We start from the raw sequence: 8,702 nt of genomic DNA, 5'->3' as shown, positions 1-8,702 counted from the left end.
TGCCAGAATTTAAGCAGTGAAGTTATTCCCAGGCAGTGACTCCCCATAATTGCCATCTTTAGAAGAGGAGAGAGGAAATTAAAGGTCAGGCTCAAGGTCAGCTGAGTGAATGTCTGAGAAAGGACTTGATATCTGATAGCAACAGGGAAGAAAGAAATGGCAGAAGTGGTTAGATCAGCAAATGAGGAAAGCAGCTATGTGGGGACACTGACATTCAGAGGAAGCAGTCTTCCTTTCCCAGGCCATAATTCTGATACTAATCACAAACATTCCATCACTTCAGAGGGCTCTCATTTCAAGGTCCCCCTCGTGGATGGAATAGATGTGTAACTCCTGGGTCAACTGCAAGGACCCCTCTATCTAACCAAGTTTTCCCCATACCTTCTCAGTGTACAAAAGCAGTTTATAAATCTCTGGGGGACAGGTTTTGGTGTACCTGGTTAAGCACACACATTACAGTGCACAAACACCCAGGTTCAAGACTGCCTCCCCCGGTCCCCACCTGCAGAGAGGAAGCTTCATCTTCATGAGTGAAGTAGAGCTGCATCTCTCTCTCTCTCTCTCACTCTCTCTCTCTCTCTCTCCCCTCTCCGCCCCCACCTCCGCCTCTCATTTCTACTACTCACTCTGTCTATCTAATAATAAATAAGTAAAAATTAAATTAAACCACGTTTCTGTTAAACGAAATAGCTCCCTTGGAAAGTGCACGTGCTTTCTTACAAGTGTGACTAGGGTTCAAGTCTGACCCCCCACTGCATATCAGGAAGTTCTGATGCTGTGGTGTCTCTCCTTCCTAATTTTTTATTATCTTTATTTATTGGATAGAGACAGACAGAAATAGAGAGGGGATGGGTAGATAGAGACGGAGAGAGACAGACAGATACCTGAAGCACTGCTTCACCACTTGTGAAGCTTTCCCCCTGAAGGTATGGACTGGGGTTTTGAACCTGTGTCTTTGCACACTGTAACTTGTACACTCAATCAGGTGTGCCACCCCCCTGGACCCACTCCTTCTTTTTCTTACTGTCTCATTGTCTCTGTTTCTCTCTCCATCAGAAAAAGTCAACATAGATTAGTGAAAGTGAGGTTGCAGTGAGGACAAAAATAATCTTATGTCTCCAGAGCCCCTAATGGCTACATTTCCTTTCTTTTTTTTTTTTAACTACCAGTTTTTATTTTTTTTAAACATTAACAAAATGTCAACCAAATTTTAAAAAATCCAGGATGGATTAATTTACAGGAAAATAATCAACTTAAAATATCAACCTTAAAACTTCACTTAGGGCCCAGAAAGTCAAATAGTTCCAGTTACAACAGAATTGCACAATTAATATTTTTATCTGTATATGATAGCACAGAAATATGTCAGAAAACTTTTTTAATATCCTCTGTCCTCTCCAGAGCAGAACTTGTACAGATGCAAACTAGGTCAGTATTCAGGCTCTTAACAAACCACCATTTACATTTTGAAATATATCTACATCTCAGATAATTTCTAAAACAATTCTTGTAGAAAATACTTTAAAATAACTGTGGCACTTAAGACTGTTTAAAGAAACAGAAAAGATGAATAATGTACACTTATAGTTCCTTGCTTGTAGAAACCAACCAAATTAAATAATTTCTCTAATTACCTTTACTTCTTATACAAGAAGTAAGAATGCACCTTTTTTTAAATTCTTGGACATAGCTGCCAGCTTTAAGAATTCATAACTGCAAAATGTGATTATGTTTCTAAATTCTGAAATGGAAAAAAAATCTCTAAAGTGTTTCTTTATCCTTGTTTTCAAGTCAAGACAAAAAATTCACAGCAGTTTAAAGGATGATGAAAGACTAAACATGGTACCTACTAAAATACATAGACTCCAATTATGCTCATAAAGTGAAAAATAACTATGATACTGTATTACCAAGTAACATTTTATAGTAAGCCGCTAGGGCTAATACAACACTCAACAGATTAATTTACACAGTAGGCATGGTAGCTTTTAGACACATCTTATTTTCATACCTTGAAAGCTAACACTTAAGGAACAACAAAGTAATATAGTATGTAACTTATGACAGCTGGCTAGGCACTTAACTTGGGAAAGACTTTCAGATTTTGAGGTAAACTAGAACTGTTTTCAGCAACCACAAACATAATTAAAAACCATACTTTGTAATGTAAGAACTAGTTATTTGGTACTTGACTATAAGCAGGTAATTCCCTTCTGCCAAAATTCATACCTAAGTATCACTATTAAGAAGCTATTAAAAGTACAGTTTCAAGTGTGAATTTTGGTCCCAGTTAGATATAAATGTGCCTAGGATATATTTGGGAAAAAAAATTAGGTGCATCATAGAAGGGTTAATGGGCACAAGAACCCAACATGAATCTTTCCTCCCATTTGACTTTAGAAAGGGTCACACAGTTAAGTCATATCAGTAGGAGGAAAAGAAAGAACACTAAGATGACAACTGAAGTGCAAAGTCTTACCCTCAGGAAAATTATAATTTCCTAAAAGGAGCAGAAAAAAAGCAGTTGACCTTTTTTGTTTACAGGAGTTGACACTAGGAGCACAACTGTCTGTTTACTATACTCTGGGCACAGCTATATGATTCTCCCCTATTTTTTAATCCATTTCAAGGCATTATAAAATTTGCTTAGTAGAGAAAAATTAAGGGGCTGGCCAGTGGCGCACTGGGTTAAATGCACATAATATGAAGTGTAAGAACCAACACAGGATCCTGGTTTGAGCCCCCTGTGCCCCACCTACAGGTGGGTCGCTTCACAAGCAGTGAAGCAGTCTGCAGTTGTCTCTGTCTTTCCCTCCCTTAATTTCTCTCTGTCTTATCAAAAAAAATCAAATAAATGGCTACATGAACAGTGGAATCATAGTACAGGGACTGAGCCCCAGCAATAACCCTGGAGGCAAAAAAAGAAGAAGAAGGAGAAGGAGAAGAGGAGGAGGAGGAAGGAGAAGAAGGAGAAGAAGAAGATCAATAAGTATATATACACATTAGGGAACCAGAAAGGAAAGTGGCTATCTTGGAATTTGTTATCCAAGTCTTTTTTTCCTAAGTGCACTACCAGGATATTATCAGCAAATAAGAATGCAGAATAGTCACATTTTTCCTTCCATTCTGAAACAGTAATTTCTAATTGAAGACGACTTGTTCTGAGCAAACTTGCGAGTTTTTGTTAGCTGGTATGCACAAACTAACATCCTGCTTTAAATCCATGATAGAACCATAAGAAAAGAAATTTTTTTCATGAGGCATTCTCACTCTCAAAAACATGAGAAAAAATATTGGCTTAATTTAGTTTCCACATAACTAAATACTTTATTTATAAACATTACTAACTCATCCTTTTCAGGATACTATGTTTTTCCAGTCATGGTAAAGAATTTGTGCTGATTTGTTCTTGCAGGACTAATATCATGCATCCATCAAAACTACTAGCTCAAGATACTGGTTCAATAAAGAACATGAGAAAACACTTCTCTGTGATGTCATTGGCTTATTCAAGTTTTTAAGACTATATGATGTTGGTCCTTTAGCAACACCATCACTGTAGGGTGAGGGATGGAGGGCAGAGTGAAAGGTTAAGAGGAATTATACACATAATTTAAGGTATCACAAGCAGTGACAATGTATCTGTTTATATACTCGAGGCCTATAAAGAATAAATCATAACTATTACAATTTGGAACATCTGAAAATGTATAGTTTTCTGATGTGACCCAAATTTCATGCAAATTAATATTCACTGAGCATTAGATTATTGGTAAGATTATTGGGGTGGGGTCACTACATACATATTATAAATGGTAACTGATTTTTTAAAAAGAGATTAGTTTAGAATTAAGTAAAACTACTAATAATTGTTTCTAGTATTATCTTCCTCCTGGTAGAGATCCAAAACAGTTATAGAAAACAGTCTAGAAAACCAACTTCAGCAGGCATTTAAAAAAAAAAAAAAAGCATCTGCTTTCACACTGGCATATCATTCCCTCAAAGACAGGTCATAAAAATATTTCAAACATTCATTTCCATGTATAATGGTTCTGAGACACCTATTCCATTGGAGTATTACAAAGAGGTCTAAAAACCATTTTTAAGAAAAAGGCACTTCATTATGAAAAGTGGCTATGGCTACATGAAAGTCCAGAAGACTAAGACTCAAAAACCAGTATTCACTTTCTTATTTCTGAGTACAGAGTAGATGCCAGCTAACAAACCAAACAGTAACAGTGAAATAGTAACTTAAGTCTCCCAAAACAAATTTAGTTCTAGTAATCACTAGCAGTTGTTAATAAAGAATACAAGACATTATTTTCTATAAAATTTATGTGTATGGTTTGGTTTTCTGGGGGTGGCAGGTGTTTATTTCGAGGAGAAACTAGAATGGACAAATACTGGGGTGTAACAAGAGGTTCATTTCTCTGGTCAGACAAGCAAGTGAGGAAGTAGTTATTCAGAGAACTTCTCAAACAAAGAATACTGTACTGATCTACTCAGAGATGTGGAAGTAGCCAGATTTCCTTTTATGAAACTGAAGATATTAGCTACAAGAATACTTCTCCTCCAGGAAAGTCAGGACCAGGGTGTCAGTGCAGTGTGATGTGACAGTGGCTCTCTTTTGAAGAACTAAGTATCTCGTTACATGACCACACAGGGCAAACCCATACAGCCTTGTGTGCCATCATCACTGCTGTTGAGTTTTTTCATTCGGTACTGACGTATCTCTCTTACCAGTGTGTAAAAGGCATCTTCAACACCCTGTCTGGTCTTGGCTGAGGTTTCAATGAATGGAATCCCATAACTCTTGGCCAGCTCATGGGCTTGTTTCGTGTCAACTGTTCTTGTTGGCAAGTCACACTTATTTCCTACTAGCACCATAGGTACATCATCTGAGTCTTTTACTCACTTAATCTGTTCCCTGTAGAGGTTAATATCTGCAAATGATTTGCTATTATTGATGGCAAATACACAAAGGAACCATTCGCCTGTTCTCATGTATTGGTCTCTCATGGCACTGTATTCTTCTTGTCCAGCTGTATCCAGTATGTCCAACAGACAGGTTTCCCCATCTCTAACCACCTGTTTACGGTAAGAATCCTCTATGGTGGGATCATATTCATCTACAAAGTGGTTCTGGATTAGTTGGATTGTAAGTGCGTTTTTCCCAACACCACCTGCTCCGACCACCGCCAGTTTGTACTCAGTCATTTCACACCAGCAAGAACCTCAAACTTTGGTACCTCCACTTTAACTGGATTTAGGTCGAAAATCAGGAAAAATGCTCGAGACCCTAGAAGCGCCATGAACAGCCCCCACCAGGGAGCGGCACTTCCAGCCCCGCCTCGCTACATCTCCTTTCTATTTGACCAGTCAGTTCCAATCACACATAGACCACATTCTTCTTTCTTCTCCTCCTCCTCCCCCTCCCCCTCCCCCTCCCCCCTCTCCCCTCCTCCTCCTTGTTTTTTGCCTCCAGGGTTATTGCTGGGGCTTGGTACCTGCACCACGAATCCACTGCTCCTGGGGACTGTTTTTCCCATTTTGTTGCCCTTGTAGTTATAGTTGTTGTTGGATAGAAAAGAGAGAAATGGAGAGAGGAGGGGAAGACAGAGAGGGGGAGAGAAAGACACCTGCTTCACATGCTTCAGCTGCTTCACCGCTTGTGAAGCGACCCCTCTGCAGGTGGGGAGCTGGTGGCTCCAACCGAGACCCGGTCCCGCACTTTGCGCCATGTGTGTTTAACCCGCTGTGCTATACCGCCCAGCCCCCCGACTTGATCATTTAACAGTAAAATTTCCCTGATTCTCTCAACTCTGATGGTTTCTTCTTAGCCAAAACAATTCTCACTAAACTTCTCTTTTATTCTTTTCATGTGCTCACAGATTTGTTAATAATGCTTTCAAAACAGTTTATTTTGCATGTCTGTCTCCTAAGGTACAAACATGTTCATCTGATTTTCTCTGAAACATATTCTCTTGGATATCTCTCAGAAAACCTAAACTCAACACAATGAACTCTACCATAATCAATTTCCTGTTCTGATCTGTGGATCCTCCCCTCCCCTCCCCTCCCTTCCCCTCTCCTCTCCTCTCCTCTCCTCTACCTCTTCTCTCTTCTTCTCTCCTCTCCTCCTCTCCTCTCTTCTTCTCTCCTCTCTTCTTTTCATTCTTTCCTTTTCCTTCCTTTCCTTTTTTTTTTTTTAGGTCTCTAAGGATCATTTATTCAGGTTCTTGTTATCTCTCTCCACCAGTAACAGCTCAGTTATTTAACTAGACTATTTGTTTCTAACTTCCAAACACTTTGACCTCTCTGGGCATGATATTTTATTGTGTTAAGCCATTTTTCTGAATATAATTAAAATTCATATTTTAGCATGAGTATGAAGTTTACATAATCTAAACCCCATTCTCCCCCTTTGTGTCTCTACCTGTCACCATTTGATTTGTGCCAAATGTCTAGAGTTCCTTAAATGTAGTGTACTATTTTAGGCTTTTTTAGTGCTGTATCACTGTACTCAGTAAACACTAAGTCAAGCTGAAATATTCTCACTCAGATCAAGCTGCTCTTTTTATATATATATATATATATATATATTTTTTTATTTAAGAAAGTATTAATTAACAAAACCATAGGGTAGGAGAGGTACAATTCCACACAATTTCCACCACCCAATCTCCATATCCCACCCCCTCCCCTGATAGCTTTGCCATTCTCCATCCCTCTGGGAGCATGGACCCAGGGTCATTGTGGGTTGCAGAAGGTGGGAGGTCTGGCTTCTGTAATTGCTTCCCCGCTGAACATGGGCGTTGACTGCTCAGTCCATACTCCCAGTCTGCCTCTCTCTTTCCCTAGTAGGGTGGGTCTCTGGGGAAGCTGAGCTCCAGGACACATTGGTGGGGTCTTCAGTCTAGGGAAGCCTGGCCGGCATCCTGATGACATCTGTAACGTGGTGACTGGAAAGAGAGTTAACATACAAAGCCAAACAAATTGTTGAGCAATCATGGACCCAAAGCTTGGAATAGTGGAGAGGAAGTGTTAGGGAGGTACTCACTGCAAACTCTAGTGTACTTCTGCTTTCAGGTATATATTTTGCAGTAGTTTATGGATATGTGTGAACATAAGCTCTCTCTCACAGAAACTGGTGTATATCTAGGTTATGGGACTTTGTTAGAAGGTGAACCACCTGAGATGGAATTAGAGTGTACTATAAAAGGAAAGGTCTCACCGAGTAATGAAGCTGAAGGGTTGTCATTCCACACGTGAAGTCTCTGGACACAGTCTGAGGTGAAGCATGTTGCGGTGGCAGTCGTTGCGTTGGTCAGGTTGTGATGGGCAGATGCAATGTTATTTGCTATGGACTGGGAGGGGCATGCGGGACTTTCAGAACCTATTCCTGTTTCCCTTCTTTCTTTTTTTCTCCCAGCATGGGATAATGGACTTTTAAAAAGGATAGTACTTCACGTCATCAAGTTAGCCTACCTGCGAGTATACCCATTTGCTATTTATGCAGCGCAGATTTGAACCCTAGCACACTTCATGGGAGAACTATAGCACTAGGGTGAGCCTTGGTGCTATAGCCCCTCCCTCTCTCTCTCTCTCTCTCTCTCTCTCTCTCTCTCCCCCCCTACCTAAAAATGTTGGCTCAGAATGATGAAGCCACAGCAATAAGGAAATGAATTATTCAGTATAGTGTTTTTGTTAGATGTTAAGCTCCTGTGTATGTATTGTAATTTATTTATAATTACTATGTTATGTTTATATCTGTAGCACCAAACACAGTGTCTGGCATAAAGTATCAGCTGATAATTGCGAGACAAAAAATGAATACACAGGCATGGGAATGTATCCATGGAAGCAGGGGCCTTATCTGTAACCTACTTGCTGATGCTTAACATTTATTTATCATGACCAAGTCAGAGTTGTGATGAAATGCCTCTGATAAACTAGAAAACACTCCTAGGATGGGCCACTGGACTATCAGAGTCATCTTGTGGAGATGGAAGCAGACCTCCTGAGGATCTGGATGCTAGCATGTGGCCAGAAAGATTCTGCAAAAAAGAGAGAGGGCAAGTTTATCTGCTAACAGATGTCTGCGTTACAAATGTAGAGGAAGAAAATGAACAAGAAAGCTCACCCTCAGACAAAGGATTTTCTCTCCAGTGCAATTTCCATACAGGAGACCTTTTGATGTTGTTTACAAGTCAGACTTTAATCTCACTTCAAACAATATCTGTAGCCCCCTGTTCGCCTCCTGTCTCCTTCTAGCTGAATTCCCTGTTGTGAAAAATAAAGGATTTCCTAAGTTGAAATAAAAATTATTTGGAATTCCTGTCTGTGGTAGATTATCAACTATGTTAAAAATGTAAGTTTTTTTTTTTCTTTCTTTCTTTCTCTTTTTCCTAATCATTTTTTTATTGGAAGGTCCTTTGCTTGGTCTACTCAAAGAGCCATGGTCTATGTTAAAAATGTAAGTTTTTTTTTCTTTCTTTCTTTCTCTTTTTCCTAATCATTTTTTTATTGGAAGGTCCTTTGCTTGGTCTACTCAAAGAGCCATGGTCTTCTGCCAGTCTACATAATCTGTATCAGGAAGATTCTACAAGCTCATTGAAGCCTTGGAGTGAAATCTTTTTACTAGTAAATTCTTAAAGTTCAATTAAATGTGAGCATTATTAGAGTTTGGTGTTGGCACACCT

The 8,702-nt window shown here is 39.4% G+C and overlaps 1 pseudogene; it reads right to left on the bottom strand.

Moving 5' to 3' along the window:
- Positions 1–4,317: 4,317 nt before the first annotated feature.
- Positions 4,318–5,336, bottom strand: LOC103112679 (GTPase NRas-like; annotated as a pseudogene).
- Positions 5,337–8,702: the final 3,366 nt, after the last annotated feature.

The sequence above is a fragment of the Erinaceus europaeus genome, chromosome 18 (assembly GCF_950295315.1).
Source record: "Erinaceus europaeus chromosome 18, mEriEur2.1, whole genome shotgun sequence".
NCBI classification, from domain to species: domain Eukaryota; kingdom Metazoa; phylum Chordata; class Mammalia; order Eulipotyphla; family Erinaceidae; genus Erinaceus; species Erinaceus europaeus.
The sequence above is the reverse complement of the archived record's forward strand: the minus strand, read 5'-3'. Positions and strand labels throughout refer to the sequence as shown.